The following is a 234-nucleotide window of genomic DNA, read 5'->3' on the forward strand; positions in this document are numbered from 1 at the left end:
TACGAGTGTTCAGAAATGTATACACAAAATAATAAAATATGTGTTAATAGAAATGAAGTCTAGACTCCTCTGGGTACAGAGTAAGCACACATTATAACCAGATTCGTTAGCAACCAAATCTAAACCACCACTCTCCCTTTACTCCATGACTAGCCGTTTTTGCTGTCTCACAGCAGGGGTGAAAAAACAACATCTCTTATCTTTTCTTGCAGCTGATCCTGGGGGAAATGTGTA

The sequence above is a fragment of the Taeniopygia guttata genome, chromosome 5, assembly GCF_048771995.1.
Source record: "Taeniopygia guttata chromosome 5, bTaeGut7.mat, whole genome shotgun sequence".
In the NCBI taxonomy this organism is placed as follows: Eukaryota; Metazoa; Chordata; class Aves; order Passeriformes; family Estrildidae; genus Taeniopygia; species Taeniopygia guttata.